The sequence below is a fragment of the Lucilia sericata genome, unplaced genomic scaffold, assembly GCF_015586225.1.
Source record: "Lucilia sericata isolate MDLA Ls3-8-SP2 unplaced genomic scaffold, ASM1558622v1 Contig000277F_arrow, whole genome shotgun sequence".
In the NCBI taxonomy this organism is placed as follows: Eukaryota; Metazoa; Arthropoda; class Insecta; order Diptera; family Calliphoridae; genus Lucilia; species Lucilia sericata.
In genome coordinates, this window is record NW_023994302.1 from 263,939 (window position 1) to 284,259 (window position 20,321).

At 30.3% G+C, this 20,321-nt stretch overlaps 1 long non-coding RNA gene across 1 annotated transcript; it reads left to right on the forward strand.

Moving 5' to 3' along the window:
* The first annotated feature begins 19,082 nt into the window (after positions 1 to 19,082).
* Positions 19,083 to 19,571, forward strand: LOC119603150. The gene is made up of 3 exons (XR_005231396.1): positions 19,083 to 19,119; positions 19,246 to 19,363; positions 19,442 to 19,571. It is a non-coding gene; the product is annotated as an uncharacterized LOC119603150 (long non-coding RNA).
* Positions 19,572 to 20,321: the final 750 nt, after the last annotated feature.

Here is a 20,321-nt window from a genome sequence, read left to right on the forward strand (position 1 = left end):
TGATGGCCAAACCAGGTTGAAATGTGCTAAATTTAGCCATAAAATGGCTAAATTGGCAACACTGTTCTGAACATATAGTTATAACTAATACTTCTTCTCTGATGCTATTGGCGAAGGTAGCTTTATTACCTAAGTTCGATGTGATCAAGTCGTTAGTATTAAGGAAATCCATGAGGGCTTGTCCTCTGCGATTGGTGTTTGTTCCACCCCAAGCTACATGGTTGGAGTTGGCATCACAACCTATTACAATTTTCTTGTTTTTTCCTTTGTGCCTCTTCGACCAGTTTCATCAGCTCCGACGTTGGTGGTAGTGTCGGAGAATCGAAAGTCAGGTAAACAGAGGCAAGATATATGTTGCCACGACCTTGCTTCAGCACCGTTGCATCCGATGTGGATAATCCTGTTGAGAGGTGAAAACATAAGTTCTTGTGACATAGGATACATGTTCTCGGTCGAGACCCTGTATCAGCGTAGACAAGTTGGAAATTTACGTGATTTAACCCAGAAACCTTGTTGCGAATTGTCCAAGGTTCCTGGATTAAAGCTATATGTATCTTACCTGTGTTAATTTTAGCCATCAGAGCGTTGGTAGCCGTCTCGCTCCGATGGAAGTTTATTTGGATAACCTCAATCATTGTCATCCATTTAAACTTCTTCCAGCAAGTTAGTGATCACTTCCCAGCTCTTTGGATTTGACTCCTACGGGTAACCTGAAGTCGCTATTGATGCAGTGGGTACCATTGATGGCACTGCGGTGTCCTTATCAGGCATAGCAAGAGCAGTCTTTTTAATTGACACTTTCCCAATTTTGGACAGCTCTGCTGTTCTGTCTTCTGGCGAGTGAGTGATTTCCTCCTCGCTTTTAGGATTTGCCTTAGGTGTTTTAGTGTCCTTATCGAGGCCGGTTTTGACATCCCTTTCAATCGGCACCTCCCCAATTTTGGAAAGGGCAGCTGCACCTTCTTTCGGCGAGTTATCGGTACCTTCCTCGTTTTTAGGATCTGAGTCCTTAACGTTATCAGTAGTTGCTACTGATGCTGTGGTCTTAGGTATTTTAGTGTCCTTTTCGAGGCTTGTTGTAACAGCCCTTCCAATCGGCACCTTCCCAATTTTGAATATGACAGCTTTAGAGGCGAAGTAAGCCCTACCTTTATTCATGGCAAGACTAGCCATAGATTTCTGGTCGATACGTATTACAAATAAAGTTCCCTCAGGTTCATCTTGTAAGAGACGTCCCATTTTTCCACGGCCAGCCGTATACCCGTACTTTTGAGGTTGATTTCGCCGACAGGATTCTGATTTGAGGTTCCTTTGAGTGAAGTATGGCTTGGCAGTATATTAAAAGACGGGGAGCTCTTTATCTTCTTAGGTTTATTTTCAGTTGTCAACTTTTCGGGAGATCTGATCTTCTTTGCTTCAGATCTTGTGAGAGAGTCCTATTTTTTCCTTTGAATTGTCGTTGGATTGACTAACTATGATTTCCTGAAGTATCTTTTTCAAATTTCTCCTCTGTGTTCCAGATAGTCTTTTCTTAGTAATAGGTAGTTTAGCTATGCTATCACTCACCTGTTTCACCACTTGCTCTACTTCATCCTTTTTGGGATTTGCTATAATGGTATTGTTATTATCATCTGAGGATTCAGATTCGGAACCTTCACCTTCCCGGAAAATGCGGTAGAATGACAATATCTTTACAAATTGACAATATCTTTACAAATTGACAATATCTTTACAAATTTTTACAAGCAAAAGTTTTATGTCAATTGAATTCATGTAGAGGAAAAATTTTCTGAATGGGTCCATAATTGGCCGTAGCTCCCAGACAAGATCCCCTCCCGAAAATCACTTAAGCGTACATTACACATTACCAAATAATGATATCCGTACAAAATTTTGCACAAATATTGACTTTATATACAGAAATTATACTGTAAAATTTTTTCACTATCGGTCCACAGTTGGTCATATCTCACAAGGTCTCCTCCCGAAAATCACTTAAACGCACATAACTCATTACCAAATAATGGAATCCATACAAATTTAGTAACAAATACTTCCTTTATATATAGAAATGATACTGTAAAATTTTTTCATGATCGGTCCATATTTGGTCTTAGCTCCCATACAAGGTCCCCTCCCGCAAATCACTTAAACGCACATAACTCATTATTAAATAATGGTATCCATACACATTTTGGCACAAACATTGCTTTTATATATAGAAATGATACTGTAAAAAAACGGTCCCTATTTGGTCATACATAGCTCCCATACAAGTTCCCCTCTCAAAAATCACTTAAACGCACATAACTCATTACCAATTAATGATATCCATACAAATTTTGACACAAATATTGCTTTTATATAGATATGATACTGTAAAATTCCTATACAAAATTTGCCACAAATATTACTTTTGTATACAAAAATTTAATTTTAAAATTGTTTTACGATCGGTCCACATTTGGTCATAGCTCCCGTAGAAGATCTCCTTCAGAAAATCACTTAAACGCACATAACTCTACCAAATAATGATATCCTTACAAAATTTGGCACAAATATTGATTTAGTTTACAAAAATTTTATTTAAAAAAATTTCACGATAGGCCCATATTTGGTCATAGCTCCCATATAAGGTACGCTCGCAGATATCACTTAAATTTACATTCCGCATAACCAAACAATGATATACATGCAAATTTTGACACAGACATTACTTTTGTATGCAAAATGTTGTTTTCAATTTTTTCACGATCAGTCTATAATATGGGTCCGATCGGTCCCATACAAAGCCTCTTCCGAAAATCACTTTAATGCACATCACCTATTACCAAATAGCTACATATGTATATACTTAAATAAAAATTTTGACAGAAATATAGCTTTTATTTATAGAAATATTACTGTAAAAAACTTTAACCGTATATGTATAATTAATTGTAATTAATTATAATGCTGCGAAAAAACTTGCAATTGTAACAGATTTAAAATATTTAAATTTTTGCTTGTTCTATTAGAAAAGAGAAACCCTATTTCCACAATTATTTGATTAACTAAAAGGTTATTAATATAAAAGTAGGTCGTGGAGGGTATTTAAGATTCGGCTCGGCCGAATATAGCACTCTAACTTGTTTTATTTATGTGTGTATTTTACAAAAATTGAGGTAAATTAATGTATAAGTTTGTTAATTTTCAAATAAATTTTTGTGCATATTTCAACTGGTGACCAAAAATATTTAATTAAAATAAACTAAACTAAATTGTATGAATATTTAAAACTTAAAAGGAAAATGGTCACTCTATACCCATATATTCGTCGTTCGTTTGCGTATGAAATATACAGTGTCTCACATAAGTATTCGAATTTAGGTGTACTTTTAAAAGAAACATAATTTAATAATATTTATTGTGTGTAAAATTAATAATTAAATTTGACATATTGTCTAGAGAGTCCTAAGGTTTAATATCACACTCCTTAAAATTTAGATAATTTACATTTACTTAAATAAACTTAACTTTTTTTAAAAAAAGTCAATAAAATTACTTCACAAAAGTATTCGAATTTTAACTGTATTTCATATTTGACCATATTTTACGAAACACAAAAATTAGAATCGAATGGTGTTTTTGCTTAAAATTATTTCAACCGAAAAGATATATTTTTGGCCCATTTGGCCCACAATTTTGGGGCATTTGTACCATCTTTTCATATAATATCATTAAAATGACGATTTTTGACCATATTTGCCATTTTTTTCTCTTTTTCAAGAGATAAAACCAAAATTTAATATTGGGATTTAATAGATTCCTTGAGGTATCTAAAAATAATAACTTTTGTTATAAGGACCTGTACTTAAACATTCCAAGATATATTTTTGGTATCGTTCTTCTGTTTCTTATTGAATTATCTGGATCTTAAGTCCCTTTTCGTACCACTAGGATCGATATTTTTCGACAAAGTTGGCTAGTATATATTATTGTAGATATTAGCACTAATATATTTTAATTTTTCAAGACATCGTAGTGGTATACAACTCCAAAACATGCCTTAACAAAATGTCATCCTATACAGTAGATTTCAGTTTTTACTACTCATAACATTCACGATTATGTTACCCATTACAAAAACGCTGTATGTCCAAAATTTTGGGTTTATTTTGATCATAGTAGATAATATTTAAACAGAAATCAATATTTTTGAGTTAGACCATAATGATATGGTGACATTCAGCCTAGAGGCCAATGGTTATAAAAAGAATGATTCCACTATATTGAATGGCGTTTCTTCGAGGCATGCTTTGGAGTTGTACACTTCCACAATATATTGAAAACTTAAAATGTATAACAGCTGATATCTAAAACAATATATAGAAGACAAGTTTCCCCGAAAATTTTTGACCCTGGTATTATAAAAATGGACTTGAGTTCCAATAAATTGAATTAGCGATAGAAGAATGATTCCAATAATATATATTGGAACGTTTAAATACAGATTTTTGTAACAAAAAATATTATTTTTAGATACTCCAAGGGGTATATTAAATCCCAATAACAAATTTTGGTTTTATCTCTGGGAAAAAGGAGAAAAAATACAAATATTGCTAAAAATCGCCATTTTAATGATATTACATGAAAAGATGGTACAAATGCCCCAAAATTGTGGACCAAATGGGCCAAAAATATATCCATTCGGTTGATAGTTACCCCTTAAAACAATTTTTAGCAAAAAAAAACATTCGATTCTAATTTTTGTGTTTCGTATAATATAGTCAAATATGAAATACAGGAAAATTCGTATACTTTTGTGAGGTAATTTTATGGTCTTTTTTTAAATAAAGCTAAATTAATTTAAGTAAATGTGATTTTTTAAAGTTTTAAAAAGCGTGATATCAAAGCTAAGGACTGTCTAGACAATTTAACAAATTAAGTTATTAATTCTGCACACAAAATATATTATTAAATTTGGTTTCTTTTCATATTATACCTAAATTCGAATACTTATGAGAGACACTGTAAATAAACCTATCGCACAGTTTGTTACGTACAACGAATTTCGTCATACGCACTGATTGTGCATATTTTCATATACATAATTTAGTGTATTCTATATCTGACGACGAAAATTCGTCGTTCGTCCCAATTGTGCGTATAACATTTATATATATTAAAAATGTATGTGTGCACAGAGAAAGCAGTTTCGTTGTGGCAACCGAATTTGTTGTCAATGGAATTTGGTCGGTTCCCTGAACTGTCATATGATTCGGTGCATAATTTATTATGCAAATTGTTTTGCATTTTGTTTGCCACTATCCAAAACCATAAAGTAATAAGACAAAGAAAGTTTGATATTTAAAGTATTTTATTGATTAATTGATATGTATGTATATTATTTCTTAATACTTATTTCTTATTCCTATTCATTAGCATAAATTTACAAAATTACTAATATATAATTGACTTAATATTTACAATTAAAATGCTTCTTAATGATTATTTCCTATTCTAAAGCCTTGGGATATACAATATTTTTCGTTTTCTCCTCAGACGCATAGATATACAAATCTGAAGGTTTCCCAACTCGCAAGCATGCAACATAAAGCTGTGAGAAGCATGGATTTTTGAGATTTATTCCACGCACTTGCAGGGAGATTTGTTTATTGTCATCGCGAATGCCAAACGTATAGGAAATTGCAACCGTTTAAAGTCGAATGGCATTTCCGATGTTGTCATTGGGATCCGAGGTAGTAAGACATCCGTTCCTTTATATTGGTCAGTTATAATCGTTGCTTCGATTAAGTTGTTCATTAATTTCTTAACTGTTAATCGAGTACCATTACTCGCAATAAAATAATTGGAACTCCTATTTTCAACTTCAGCTCGTGAGGTGGAAATCTTGGTAAATCAAGTGTATTCAAAAATTCTACAGGATAATTGACTATTTTGTAACAGTATCGATGGATTTATATGTTTTTAAAATACCATCGATTCTATTCAAAATAATATTATTGATACAATTAACGTCAATGTTTTTGGGTGCCAGTAAAGCACGCTCACATAACCACTGAATTGTTTTGAAAATACGTTGTAGATTTGGAAAAACATCTTGCAAAAATTAGAGGGAAACTTTACACAATTTGTGGTTGATTTTAACGTGTGAACATGTTGCCAGAGATATGATTTCAGGCAAGCATTAAGTTCATCAGCCGGTGTTGAACCAGGTATCACAGGAAGTGTCTGGCGAAAATCACAAGCTAAAACAATTAATGCACCTCCAAATAAATTATAATTACTTCTCATGTCCTTTAAAGTGCGATCATCCCACACTATTATTTTACATGTTTGCAGGATTTTACCCATTGAACATTGCATGCATAATCTTTAGAAAATTTAGTTTTCAATGGTAATTTTAGTCCAGAATGTGCAGTTCTGCCTCCATCTAAAAGTGTTGCTGCAATACCTGATGACGCAATGACTAAGGCAATATTTTTTTGTGATCGAACTTTAGCTAAAATCAATGAGATGAGAAAGGTTTTTTCCGGTTCCTCCTGGCGCTTCAATAATAAAATACTCCTTTTTGGTTTGTAATTGTTGACATTATTGTATTGTATGCCATTCTCTGCTCTGCTTGTAGATGCGGTAAATTTTCTGCAACCAAATTCTCTAAATCTTGTGGATTGTAACCCATTTCACGTTGCAGATCTTGGTCATTTGCCCTAAATAATAATATGAATTCTTACTACAGTGACTTCCACAAAATTTGAGACTTCAGCTGTTATAGTTTCCAAGATACATTAATTTAAGTATTTTCTTTATCTTCATATCTATAAGCTTTACCAAGTGTGTTTTGCTATCCTATAGTTATAATAATTAAAAAATTCCTTTACGATTTTTGAAGATTTTAACTCTTACAGTTTTCAAGATATACGAATTTTTGCATTTAATTTATATGGAAGGTGCCAAGCCCCTAATAAATGTCAGAGTTCTTTGTGCGAAATTGAGGATTCTAGCTCTAAGAGCTTTCCAGATACACGAATTTTTGTACTTAATTCATATGGGAAGTACCAAGACTGCCTAAAAGTTGCTAGTCCGCCCATTTTTGTCCTAAACATTCAATTTGATACTAAAGTTCCTCCGAAAAAAATGAGGACTCTAGCTGTTATATTTTCTCAGATATACTAATTTAATATTTTCTTTATATAGGAGGTGCCACGCCCACTATAGCTAGGCTGCTAATTTCATTCCCATGTATTCATATGGATGTTAAAGTTGTCCATACAAAATTTGTGGACTCTTACAGTTTCTGAGATAAGCGACTCTAAATACTTATTTTGTAAATGGGCGTGGCACGTCGCCCACTTGAAATTTTTAAGTAAAAAGTAGCATATAGTTCCTTCCAGATGTACAGGAAGACACTATGAAAATTTCAGAAAAATCGCTCCAGCCGTTTAGCTCTCTTTAAAGTCCAAACAAACAAAAAAAAAAACAAGTAAGAGTGTTATATTCTTATCTTATATACCCACCATCAAACCTCATTTGACTCGAATGAAACTTACTTATGTCGAATTTCATCTATATAATCGTATTTTTAGGCCAGTTATAAGCGTTAAAGTAATTTTCTGAAGGGGACCTTATATAGGGGGTAGGGTCAATTATGGGTCGATCCTCATAAAATTTGGTAGACAGAATTTGGTTCGTATTAAATTTATTTGTGTCGAATTTCATCGCTACACTCGTATTTTTAAGCCATTAAAGAGCGTTGCAGTCATTTTCTGAGGGGGACCTTATATGGGGGGTAGGGTCAATCATGGACCGATCAACATAAAATTTTTTAGATAGATTTTGACTCGTATGAAACTTACATATGTCGAATTTCATCTAAATACTAGTATTTTTAAGCCAGTAATGAGCGTTAAAGTCATTTTCTGAAGTGGACCTTATATGGGGGGTAGGGTCAATTATGGACCGATCCTCATAGCATAGTGATTTTGGATCACAAGAAACTTACTTATGTCGAATTTCATCGCTATATTCGTATTTTTAAACAAGTTATGGCTGTTAAAGCTGCTTTTCGAGGGGCCACTTGTATGGGGGCTATCCGAAAACGTGGACCGATATTGCCCGTTTTCAATACCAAACAAACCTTACCTATAAGAAATATTTATGTGACAGACATGGCTAGATCGTCTTAGAATGTAATGAGGACCCAGAATATATATACTTTTGTGGGTCTATGACCAATATTTCGATGTGTTACAAACGGAATGACAAAATCAATATACCCCCTTTTTTTGATGGTGGGTATAATAAACGTACAAACACACATTCATTTATACATATAGATCCGTATAGCAGATACCAAAACCCCCTTATGAAAGTCCATCCATTTTTCTCATAAATATTCACGTGGATGTTAAAGGTCTTTGTGAAAAATTAAGATTAGGATTCTATCTCCAATAGTTTCCCAGATCAACGAATTTTAATATATAACTCATATGGGAGGTACCACGCCCACTTTTGCTAGTCCGCCCATATTTTGTCATAAACATTCAATTTGATACTCCGAAAAAAATGAGGACTCTAGTTGTTATATTTTCTCAGATATACGAATTTAAGATTTTCTTTATATGGGAGATGTCACGCCCACTATAGCTAGGCTGCCCATTTTATCGTTGACTTAAATAACATAGCATTTCCGAAATAAAAAATTTTACTCATTTTGCCCCTCAATAAGAGATTACTTCACATTTTTTTTGCCAATTTATAAAGCTAAAAGATTCCAAAATTCTAATACTATCTAGTTAGGTAAAACTATAATATACTTATTTAACTTAGGAGAAAGAATAATTCTTGACTTAAAGCATAAAGTGCTAATTATACCCTACACCACTTTAGTGGGGAGGGTATATTGGGTTTGTGCTGATGTTTGTAACATACAAAAATATTCGTCCTATACCCACCTTAAGGTATACCAATCGGTTTAGAATCGTTTTCTGAGTCGATTATGCTATATCCATCTGTCCGTCCGTTCGTTCGTCTGGCTGGCTGTCCACGTAAACCTTGTGCGCAAGGTACAGGTCGCAATTTTTAAGATAATTGGATGAAATTTGGCACACACTCTTTTTTTGGCCCAAGGACGAAGTTTATTGAAAATGGTTAAATCGGTCCATTATTTCACCTAGCCCCCATACAACACAACCCCCCGAAAAGGGCTTCTGAGGTCATAATTATGTTAAAAATACCTGTATATTGATGACCTTGCCAAATTTCATAGAGATCGGGACTCATTTGACCCTAGCTCCCATACAAAGTCCCCTTCAGAAAATTACTTGAATGTCCAAAATAAACTTATAAACACAAATATCGCGATGAAATATAGCACAATAAAATATTATGTAAACATAAATATATTCACAAATTTGCTAGGGGCAAATTTAGTCCATATTTGCCCCTAGCTCCCATATAAAGCATGTTTCAGAAAATTAGTTTTTCATCCATAAATTGCTTAAATGTATCGGAACAATTACTTGAATGTCTAAAATTAACTTATAAACAATTATCGCGATGAAATTCAGCACATTAAAATATTATGTACATACAAATATATTCACAAAATTTTATTAGGCTTGGTCCATATTTGCCCCTAGCCCCCATGTAAACCCTCTTTCAGAAAATTAGTTTTTCATCCATAAATTGCTTAAATGTATCGGAACAAGGTAATAGAAGATAAATGCTTTATTATGAAAAATAAATCACATTTAATATACATAACTGGTGTAGGGTCACGCCCGACTATACTTTCTTAATTGTTTTTCATTAACTTCTTCATGTTTCAAAAAATGCTGAGGTCTCCTTATGAAGAAACTCCTTACAGTTTCTTTGTGAATTTATAAAGCTATAAAAGAAATTTCATTGAATTTGAACAATATTTATAAAAGGTACCAACACCAGAGACAGTAATTGTTATTATTTTTATTTAAAAAAATTAAATTTAAAAATTTTATTTGGTTTGTATTTTATTTTTTCCGTAAAAATTACTGAGAACTTTTTCAAATAAAAATCAATAATAAAAAACACAAATAATTTTTAAACCATAAGTAGAGTATTCAAGAAACAGGTTTGTTTCAAAAACCGGTTTTCGAATAATTCGAAATATTGCATTTTCTAAAAAACCGGTTTCGAATACGGTTTTAAGTGTAAAAACCGGTTAACCGTTTTTTTTATTTATGGTATTTTTTCTGCAAAAATGATATATAAATTTTCCGAAAATAACACATAGGCCTTTTTTAAATGTATACAGAAAGATACATTTGCTTAAATATTTGAGATTATAATTTTAACAATATTGAAGACATCTTATGGAAATAGCTTAATACCTTAAAATTCATATTTTTATATGAAGAATAAAAAACTTTGTAAATGGCTCGAGGAAGTTCATATTTTTGAAAATTTTAATGGATATTTCTACTTTTCATCTGAGAAAATTAATTAGGATAAAAGGACGTCCACAAAAAATATTTTTTTTGCATCGGTAAATGTAAATGGAGTGGTTGGTATTCACTATTTATAGAAATCCCCTAAAAATTTTATGATTAGACCATAAGAATACGGAAATATATTCACATTTTTGACTATATTTCCGAAAATCCAAAATCAGATAAAACATTTCTCAGCTAAAAGTAAAATTATCAAAAATTAAACTATTAGGAAGATATTAAATTTTACTAGACAAATGGACTATATTTTTAAACTATCATGTTAACTGTTTGCAAAAAATTAAGATTATCTATACAAAAGTTACAAAATATTAGCAAATAGTAAAGTAGGAAAATAAAAACTAAACCGAAAGTATTTAGATAGAAAAATTAACACAAAATGTTTATAAAAGTTATTTTATCCCAAAATTTAAAGAAAATTTCATCCATAAAAAAACCGGTTAACCGACACCAAAAAACCCGGTCAATCGAATAATTTGAAAATATGAACTATTCGAAACCGGCCGGTTTTCAAACAAGAAAAAAACCGGTTAACCGGTTTTTGAATACTCTAACTATAAGGCAAAAATAAAAATCGGGCAATGATTTTTATTTTTTGAAATTAATTATAAAACTCATTATGCGATATTTACCTTTAAAACACATTAAAAATGATCGGGTTTAAACAGAGATTAATAGAAAATTGGTAAAATTTCTTTACCACTGTAGAAATTAGATTCGAAAATTGGAAAATTAAAATTCTTTAGGTGATTTTTATTCTTTGTTTTGAAAAATAAAAATCATTGATTGATTTCTATTTTTTGTTTGAATAAATAAAAATTACTGAGTGAGTATTATTAAAAAACATAAATAATTTTTTATTGAAACAAATAGAATAAAAATCAAAAATAATTTATATATTAAATTTTTATTATAAAAATCAAGAAAAAAGTTTATTGAAGAAATCGATTAAAAAATCTGGGAAATATTTTGGTACATTCAAAACATTTCTAGGACGACTCTTTCATACTGATTTTTTTAAGCAAAAATTTCATGGATAATAATTATTTTCTTTCTCTGACCAACACAGTACCAAAAATACTACCCATTCCCTCTTTCTCCATTGAATTATTCAAATTTATGTATTTTGTTTAATATATTTTGTATCATTTCAGAAATCGATGTTATAGAATATTTATTACGCAAATCACGCCAGAGGGGGACCTTTCCCTCTTTAATGATGTTTTGCAAAAATATTTTTGAAAAAACACATTTTCTAACCTATTACGGAAAAATATTAATAAAAAATATATATTTCTAAAATTTCATAAAAGTACAAAAAATGTAGCAAAGGAACACATAATTAGCCGTTTTTGTCCGTTTAGTTTGAATTTTTTTCCTGTTTTTCCCTATAGAGGTGGACTTTTGAATACACATATCTCTGAAACGAAAAACTCATAGTCTTAAATATTTTTAACTTCTTCATGTTTCAAAAATACTACCCATACCCTCTTTCTCCATTGAATTATTAAAATTTATGTATTTTGTTTAATATATTTGTTATCATTTCAGAAATCGATGTTGTAGAACATTTATTAAAAAAATCACGCCAGAGAGGGACCTTTCCCTCTTTAATGATGTTTTGCAAAAACATTTTTGAAAAAACACATTTTCTGATTTATTACGGCAAAATATTAATAAAAAATACATATTTCTCAAATTTCATAAAAGTACAAAAAATGTAGCAAAGGAACACATAATTAGCCGTTTTTGTCCGTTTAGTTTGAATTTTTCTCCTGTTTTTCCCTCTAGAGGTGGACTTTTGAATACACATATCTCAGAAACTAAAAACTCACATTTTTGGACCGGAAGGGTACAAAAAATAGGCCAAATGGCGAAAATCTGACAAAATTAGAACCTTTGTGCTTTAAGAACGATTTTTTTCTACTCTAAAGCCAAAATATTATAAAGTATGATTTTGATAGTTCTTAAAGCACAAAGTTTAAAATTTTGTCAGATTTTCGCCATTTGGCCTATTTTTTGTCCCCTTCCGGTCCAATTTTCACAACGGCACTTTGCTAATATATATTTCTAACTAATTCAGTAGTTTCATCGAAAATGCTTTTACTTAAGGATAAACAAAATCCGTATTTACAACTCTCACCCTCCTAGTCCAAGCTCTGAAAAAAATATAGCCTATAACACTCTCCAAATATAGATCTACCTATGTTCCAAATTTGAAGCAAATCGCTCCAGTCGTTTAGTCGCGATTGACGAACAAACAAACAAATGAACAGACTTACAAAGAGATTTATAATATATAAATATATAGCCAGTAACACTCTCCAAGTATAGATCTAACTATGTTCCAAACTTGAAGAAAATCGGTCCAGCCGTTTAGGCGTGATTGACGAATAAACGAACAGACTTACAAAGAGATTTATAATATATATTAGGATTTATAATATATACTAGGATATTAAAATCATTGTTATTGCTGTGTAAAAATCTTAGAATGGGATCTCAATGGTTTTGGAAGTTATATGTGTTTTTATTTAGCTACATTTACAATTTCCATAAATTAAGGTTTTAATGCCGAATAAAGTAAAATTTACCACAAACCATCAAATTAATGTTATAAATATGATGGTGCTTAATATATGAAATCATGTCTTACATAATTCAAATATTGGAGGTCATAGGTCAAAATAATCAATTTTTTTGAATATCTCCTTTTTCATACATCCTACGAGTCATTACAAAATTTGTAGGGAATATTTATATATTTTGTACTAAAAGCGTCATTGTGATAATTGTTTGTTTAGCCTTTAATAAGGAACACATATAATTATTTAATTATACTTTTCGCGCCGGAGTTGCTCTCTGACCCATACTGCGATCTCTTGTAATGTAAATTTTGAAATTAAATTAGAGGCTATTATAATAAATCGAAATTAATGAAACTTAGTGGATATAATATAACTGATCAAAGCTTTAAACCCACCAACATTTATTGATATCGGAGCAAGTTTTCATATAGTAAAATACATACGGAATAAACAGCATAATGAAATGCAATATATAATACTGTGAAAAAACTTTCATGTTGTATGTATATATGAACCGATATTTATTAAAATCGGCGATGATGATTCTTTAACCTAACGAGTTATGCGTACCAAGTTGCATTAATATCGATTCATCATTACAGCTTATAATTTAATTTAAAAATGTACATTACAAGAGATCGCACTATGGGTCAGAGAGCAACTCTGGCGCGAAAAGTGTAATTAAATAATGATATGTTGCTATTACTATTGGCTGTACATAAAGTTATCACGTTTGTAGTTCAAAATATATTGAGATTAGAAAGCCATATCTTAAATGAACGAAAAATGACTATAACTCCAAAACTACTGATAATAGGAAAAAATTGTCTGAAACCAAAATGCCTTAAATTTGATTCTCTACAAATTTTGTAATGACTCCTAAATCCATAGTATGTATGAAAAAGGAGATATTTGAAAAAAAAATATTTCAATTATATATGACATGATTTCAGATATTATTCACCATCATATTTATAACATTAATTTGATGGTCTGTGGTAATTTTTACTTTATTCGGCATTAAAACCTCAATATACTAGACTATAAATGTGTTAAAATGTATAAAAAGCACTTATTTGCTATGGAAATTGTAAATGTAGCTAAATAAAAACTCCTACAACTTCCAAACCCTTTGAGATCCCATTTTAAAATTTTTACATAGCAATAACAATAATTTTGTCTATTTGTCATAAAATTAAGAAAAACAAAATATGCTTTTTTAAGATATTCAAGGATAAAGGACATTTGCCACTATTCGGTCCTTGCGCCAGGATTTCATGCAATTTTAGTGAAATGTCAAAAACGAATCAAAGACCTGTCGAACGAAACATCATTTGTTAAAATCGGATAACTGGTTTCAAAGTTATTCAGTCATCAACATTTATAATTTTGAACAAAAATACCTGAGATGCCCGACTTTATATATATACATTGTTGGGTCTCAGATGAATATTTCTTGGTGTTACACACGGAATGACAAACTTATATGTACCCTCTATCACCACTGATGGTGGTGGAGGAAATAAAAAACAATTAAATTGTTCTAAAAACTCTAGATTAACATTGTTTCTTATAATTTTTCACAATAAATTCATTTGAAAATTAATTTATGACAAATAAAATCAATTTAATTCTTTAACAAATTTCAAATTCACCAAATATTGTAATGTGCGCCAAGGCAATCCATTAATGTACAAATTGTTACAAATTTTGGAGTACGAAAAAACCCATACAATTTTCATTCTGTTATTCAAATTCGTCATTTAACTCTTTTAATATTTGAAACATTTCAAGTCTATTACATTCTTCAAACTTCCTCAAACATTTCTTTTTCGAAAAATTATCAACCTTTCGACGAAAAATAAGAATGACAGGATAGTTTTTTAAAAATCTTTTCACGGTGGGGCTGGATAATACCATCGAATTGAACATAATTTTTGTCTATTAGTCAAATAGGCAAATGTGTATTGTATTTCAACAACTAATTTTTCTATCAATAGTCTCCCTATTGTTTACATTACCAGAACCACTCTCGTTATTGGCTCCAGGACATTGGTGCTGCTACATTCGGTTTAGTAGGTTCTGGTGTCGAACATATATTCGGCTTCCACATCCTCAAGGGTAAATATGGGCTTATCCTTATACATTTTCATAGAGGGATTTACGTTAACATTTAAAATTATTTATTTTATGTGGGCTAGGGTCTAATGAGCACCAATCATTATGGAAATCGGTAGTATCTTTTAGAATTTTATGAAATAAAGTTTCGGTGATTTTGTAGTGATACTACACTGAAAATAATCCATGCCTAATATACACGAAAAATGTTGTACATTGTACGAAATGCTTCGTGGTTTCGCACCACGAAATTCTTTCGTAATATATACGAAATTGTACGAAATATTTTAGTAAAATGCAAAATAATTTTATATAATTTTAGAAAAAAAATTTATTCATTTTACGATTTTTTTAAAGACATAAATATTTTAGTTCTTTTAAAATAATTATTGTAAATTTAGAAAAAGATTGCGAATTAAAAAAAAAACAAATTTTTTATGTTTTTTAAAAAAACATAAAAAATTTTACAGGAAATTAGGCAGCTAATTTCCTGTAAATTAAAAATTAATTTAACACCCTTAAAATAACAAAAAAAAAAAATCGTAACAAAATAATTTTTTTGTGAAATCAAAAATAATTCTTGTATATTACTAAATAATCTTGTTACGAAAAAAATTCGTTACTTTCGTTAAATATTACATGCCTTAACGAAATTATTTTTGTAAAAGAAAACAAAGTTTCTTAATATATACGAAAAAAGATATTACGACAGGTTTTCGTACTTTCGTAAAATTAGAAAAGGGGTTGATTAAACAATATTTCGTATCATACACGAAATTTTCGTATATATTACGAAAAAAGTAGTTGCGAAAATTTTTTTCGTAAAGTTAAGCATGGATTATTTTCAGTGTAGAACATTTAATACAATTTTGAAGTCAAAAGCCCTATTTGGGGGTATGGTTGCATGGGGACTAATTGAAATAGAGAACCGATTTTAACCATTTTCAAAAGAACCGTTTGTGCAAAATTTAATAAAAAATTTATTAAAAAGACAGATGGACGGACATAGCTCAATCTACCCAGAAAATGATTCTGATTAGTATATTTTAAGGTAGTGTAGGACCTATATTATTGTGCGTTATAAACATCGGCACAAAATCAATACACCCTCCCTAAAAATCTTTTCGGCAAAAGGATTTAAAATTTTTTTAAATTACACATGGGCTCACACATGGAAATAAAAATTACACACAATATGTATTTATTATTACACATGAAGTGGCAACACTGACGATGGAGCAACCTTTTCATAATATTAAGTTGCGAATCACAGACTAATTATCTTTTCTTAAGTTTTCGTACGTTAGTGAAGCAAAATCTTATTTTACCTCACATAAATATTTTTTAATTCTAGATTACCGTTAATTCATGGAACCATGTGGATGTTTTTTTAATAATATTGAGCCTGATGAAATTCAAAACAGTTTATTTAGTGTAGGATAACGAAATTTAATATTTTGTAGCTACCTATTGAATGTTTGGTTGTATGTAAGCATGTTTTCTAAGTATGTAGTGTATAATGTAACAACATTTGTTAGCTTTAAAGTCGGTTGGTGTATGTCTGCCAGACAGACTGGTTGTTTGATTTTCAATTAATTAACACTTGATTAAATTTTGCGACGATTTCATTTGGAAAACAGTGAGTGCATTTGGAAACAATACATTAACTATGTGTGAGTCGTTTTTTATCAGCAATTTTAAATTTGCATTTTTACACATACAAACTGATACATATTCAACAGATTGTGGATGTGTGCGCTTATATATTTAATAACTGCTAACAATGTAAAAAATCAAGTCATCTCTGCAGGCGAAAGAAGACTGACGACTAAATATCTACTGTATTTTATTTAGGAGGAATTTAGTTTTGTTGGTGCTGTTTTATTACGATGACCACAGTTGACTGTCGACTGTAAAGAGAACCATTAAACGGTGTTAAATACACTCATAAAACAAGTTAATCCATAAAATTAAATGGATTTTTATATTAGCTTAATGTCTGCTTCCTTCTTTGCCTGACTAAATGACTGGCCCTGCTTTTTGCCAACTGGTTGGTTAATCGGGTCCTCTTTCTCTCTATCTGCTTCTGGCCGGATAGCTGACCGGCTAAAAAGCTGTCATATTAACCTTATGGTGTTGTATTGGCATCACGCTCCATTAGCAGTAGTAAAAACATACACACAGCAACAGTAGCAGAAAGAACAAACAACAACTGTTTAAGTAGCGCCACTAAATTCAGAAGAGTCATGCACTTGTTGATTTTTATTAAATGTTGTAATAAAATAACAGTTAAGTTGTAAACTTTATTTCATTGCCAACCATGTGAATGTGTGTACTGTGTTTAGAAGGTTGATGAGAGTTTTTCCGAGTATTTATAATAAATAAACTACAAATCCATGAAGGATACATGGCACTAAGATGCATGTGTGTACTGAATTTTTCAAAAAAGTGTCCATGAATCAAAGAAAAAAACGAAAAAGAAGTAAACATAAATGTTACAAATAGAATTATGTAGATGTACATATAAAAATCATATAAAAATAAAATAAAAAGATCGTAAATAAAATCACGAATGGATGAATGATATATTTTATATGTACATATGTATGTACACAGAAAAAACTGGAGCTCTGAAATTGCCTACAATTTTTTTTGTCATAAATAGACAATTTATTGATTAAAAATTTTGTTAAGTTAGTCAAAAGGTGTCTTTAGAAAAATAGCAACTGATAAATTCACTTAATAAAATAATTAATCCGTTTGAATAAAAAAATTAGTCAGTTTGATTAATTCACCTACAATTTTGTAATCGAGGACATTTTCTTGTACTTTTTCTGTTGTTGCTATGCAATTTACTGGTATGTTTTCGTGTTTATGTTTATTTTGCAAATCAAAGTGGACGGACGTATTTTGTTAAGAATGATCTGTTAAAAAATAAAAGTAATTATAATTGTAATAATTTAATACGCATTTGTACTTAAAGTGAAGAGTGATTATAAACAAATATACATAATCGTATTTTTTTAAATTATTTACATCTATAATTTTTCTTCGGAAGCTGATGAGTCATTTGAATCCGCATAAATATTTATTTACACGATTAAAAATTATATTCTAACCCACAACCCCCAGATACACCACCAACTAGCCTACCAGGGCATCCTCCACAGATATATATGTTGTGGAAAAAAATATACTTAAATACAAATTAACTATTATATAATTTCAGGAATATTATTATAATACTGTCTTTTGTCTTTTAAAACGTAATGAATTAGGTAAGATTATACTATAGTAGCGATGAAATGGATTTATATTGGAGAAAATGTTAAAAATGTATGTTCAATTCACAATCAAGTTGTATATTGTACCTACTAAAGTGTAGTAACAGTGATTGTGAACAGATCTTTGCAGCAAGTCATAAGTTTATGTTTTCAATGAAAAAAAAAAAAAAAACAATCAAAACAAATATACATAACAATGTCAAAAGATAAAAAAATCAAAAAAATATTAAATTAATTAAACATGCGAAATAAACCAAATTAATTTCTTTGAATTTTCAATGCTTTTATATTCTTTATTCCACATTTTAAACTAATAAATAAACAGTTTTTAATAAAATTTTAGTTTTTTTGTTTTGGTAAACAGCTGTTTGTTTTTGATTTCAGTGTTACCACTTTATCGTTTTTTATAAAATCGTTTGAATTTTTTGTTTATATGTCGAAATAAACAATTGGCAACACTAAACTTTCTTACAACATTCGAAAAACATATGAAAAATTGTCGTAGGAGTTGTATAGTGCTTTTGCATAGAAAATACCAACAACATTGTTATGACTATTGTAGCAGCTGCTGATATACAACGCCTACAACGCTACAACATCGATTGTGAATTGAACAGTAGATTTCAGCAAATTGAGGTATCAAAGTCTTTATCAAGATGTTAAAATGTTGTCCTGAATACATAAAACCTTCCATAAGTTAACTCTTAATACACTATAAATTAGAATATTTTTAACTAACTTAAATTTTACTGATTGACATAGATTTTGATCTGAAGTGGGTTTTTACGGAAAATATGTAATTTGTTACATCTACTTCAGACTAAAGTACCAAACGTTTCTGTTACAACAATGCTTAAAAATTTGAAGTCGTGCAATGATGGTAAGCTGCTATATTATTGACATTAATATAATTGACATTTAACATTTACATAATTACATTTTATTTATTTTTTATCAGAATCAAGGATATTTTCTATTCTATACGTCCTACATTACTTGTTTCCACCTTAGGAGCCCAAACCAGAAAAAAGTTTACCGTTACAGATTCCCATAATTCGTTTGCCACAGTTGCAGAAACTAAAGAGAAGCTGAATATGAAATTAAAACTCCTTAAACTTCAACATAGTACAATCCAACCAAGGTTGCTTAAAACTTAAAAATTATTTCTCAATTTGAAGTGTTATTTTAAATATTAATTATTTATATTCCTAAAATGTACAATATAATATTGTATTTTATTGTAATCATGATACAATAAACAGGTATATGCAATCGAACAGCTGATTATTTTTTTATTTCTCAGTGGTATAGGTTCTCTGTCAAAGTTTTTTGTTATTGTTTATTTTAAATGACAGTGAAAAAAATTAATTTCAATTTTAAATAAATTTATTAAAGATTGTAAAAAAGTTTGAAGCTGTTCAATAAAAAATATATCTATATGTAAACAATGAGCGCAGATTCCTCAGAGGAGGGTCCCTCTTCGGCCGAACGTGAAAACGTCTTGGAAAAACTTAAACTTTTAGTGCATTTATATATGTACATCAATAAACCCTACAGCAGGCCGAATTAATTGACAAATTGCATCTGCAACATGAGGCTAAGATCGATGCCATTGCTTGTTTGTGGGTACAATAAACCACACCCATTATAAATAATTTACCTAGTGATCGTTATGAATCGAATGAAATGATCGATATGGTCTGGAAATTTAATGCCTGTGTCATTAAAAATCGGTTTTTGCGGTCTTACTGAAAATTGGAGCCGTAAAATTATTATAGTGGATTGATGTACTCTTAAGATGTAGATGTATTATTAAGATGAAAAATATAACAAAAGAT